This window comes from Populus nigra, chromosome 2 (assembly GCF_951802175.1).
Source record: "Populus nigra chromosome 2, ddPopNigr1.1, whole genome shotgun sequence".
NCBI lineage: Eukaryota > Viridiplantae > Streptophyta > Magnoliopsida > Malpighiales > Salicaceae > Populus > Populus nigra.
This window is the reverse complement of record NC_084853.1, coordinates 5,970,068-5,972,567: the sequence shown is the minus strand read 5'-3', so window position 1 is coordinate 5,972,567 and position 2,500 is coordinate 5,970,068.

The window sequence follows — 2,500 nt, the reverse complement described above, 5'->3', positions numbered from 1 at the left end:
AAATTTTGCACAGAGGTTGGCAAAAATCCAATCCACCTTCATTAATTTTCCCAGAATTTTTCGAGGTCGGGAAGTATTTGTTTTAATTTTCCTACCATTAGAAATCGAGTAAATCCGCAAAATTAGGAACCGGCCCGGAATGACCCCAAATTCAGTGGGCAGCCTCATAAAAATATGGCTGATTTTACTGGATTGGTTTCATGTGGAAAGCACGACGTTTTCTTGTAGGAATGCGGGAACCCCGGCAGCTCGCCTGCCGCGGCCAGCGACGTCGGGGACGCTGGCCTGCGCTGTCGAGCCCGCGAGGGCTGTCTCCGCGGCAGGCCCCCCCTGAACGGGGCACGACAGGCCACCGCGCTGGCTCGTCCAGCGTCGACAGTCCCTCGTCCAGGTTTCAGATCGCGCCAAGTCGAACCCATGACCTGCTCAAGCCATCGTGCGCTGCCGAATTCGCATCTGCGTGTAGGCTGCCATTCCACGCGGCAGCCCCTGTTTTCGTCAGCGTGCCCCCCTGACGAATTTTCCTGCCTGGCCCAGTCCAGCGTCCAGCCCCTGTTCGTCGAAAAATCTGCGCTGCCGATTTTCCACGCGGCAGCCCCTCTTTTCGTCAGCGTGCCCCCCTGACGAATTTTCCTGCCTGGCCCGGCCAGTCCAGCCCCTGTTCGTCGAAAAATCTGCGCTGCCGATTTTCCACGCGGCAGCCCCTCTTTTCGTCAGCGTGCCCCCCTGACGAATTTTCCTGCCTGGCCCGGCCGGTCCAGCATCCAGCCCCTGTTCGTCGAAAAATCTGCGCTGCCGATTTTCCACGCGGCAGCCCCTGTTTTCCTCAGCGTGCCCCCCTGACGAATTTTCCTGCCTGGCCCGGCCGGTCCAGCATCCAGCCCCTGTTCGTCGAAAAATCTGCGCTGCCGATTTTCCACGCGGCAGCCCCTGTTTTCCTCAGCGTGCCCCCCTGACGAATGTTCGTCGAAAAATCTGCGCTGCCGATTTTCCACGCGGCAGCCCCTGTTTTCCTCAGCGTGCCCCCCTGACGAATGTTCGTCGAAAAATCTGCGCTGCCGATTTTCCACGCGGCAGCCCCTCTTTTCGTCAGCGTGCCCCCCTGACGAATGTTCGTCGAAAAATCTGCGCTGCCGATTTTCCACGCGGCAGCCCCTCTTTTCGTCAGCGTGCCCCCCTGACGAATTTTCCTGCCTGGCCCGGCCGGTCCAGCCCCTGTTCGTCGAAAAATCTGCGCTGCCGATTTTCCACTCCGCAGCCCCTGTTTTCGTCAGCGTGGCCCCCTGACGAATTTTCCTGCCTGGCCCGGCCAGTCCAGCGCCCAGCCCCTGTTCGTCGAAAAATCTGCGCTGCCGATTTTCCCCGACGAACCTGCAGCTGCACAAATCCGCGCTGCCACTGCCCCATTGTCTGGACCAACAGTCTTTTCCATCAAGCCCTGGACTATAAATCGTCCAGACTCATCGCCAGCACCCGCTGCCGATTCTGCCGACTTTGCCGATTTCGTCGGCGCTGCCGATTCCAACACTGCACCCACCGTGTCTAAACCAGCGCTGTTTCGTCAGCGTGTCCCCTTGACGAATTTCCCTGCCTGGCCTGGACAGTCCATCTTCCAGCCCATGTTCATCGAAAAATCTGCGCTGCCGATTTCCCCGACGAACCTGCAGCTGCACAAATCTGCGCTGCCGATTTCCCCCCCTGTCGGCATGGCTGCCGCTGCCCCGATGTCCAGACCAACAGTCTTTTTTGTCGACTTTGCCGATTTTGTCCGCGCTGCCGATTCCAACACTACCCCCTGCATCCAAACCAGCATTGTTTCGTCAGCTCTTCCCCTGACGATTTTAGCCCTGTAACAAACAGTAGGCCTCCAATCCCGCCAACGGGAGCCAAGTTGATAGGGAAGAGAATTGAATGACGCGCCTGGTCCTCGCACCCCGCCACCCGAGGGGCCTTTTTCCCGGCAGCCTCTGAAAAACTCTAGCTTTCACGGTCCTCGCCGCCCCTCACCACCATGGCAGGCCTCTAATCCCACCCATCAGCAGTTGTAGCCGATAGGGCAGTGATTTGAATGACGCGTCGCGGGCCGCCGGGTCATCTCACCCGGCCATTAATTGGAGCGTTTTTGGCTGGCCGAGGATGGGGGGATGGATCTCTTCTTCCGAAAAAGCAAACAGTACATCGGGAGTTATGTTGACGGGGCATGGAATTGAATGACCCGTCGCGGGCCGCCGGGTCATCTCACCCGGCCATCCCGGGGAGCGTTTTTCCCGGCAGCATCGGGGAAACTCTTGCTTTCACTGCCCGCTGCCCAAGTCCCCACTCGCATCGGCCCCCCGCGCCAACAAGCCAACGCTGCCGAATCGGCAGACACTGCTGCCGAATCTGCCGACACTGCCCCGCGGGCTGCCACTGCCCCAGTGTCTAAACCAGCGGTCTTTCTCATCGAGCCTTGGACTATCCAGTCCGTCCTGACTCATCGCCAGCACCTGCTGCCGATTCT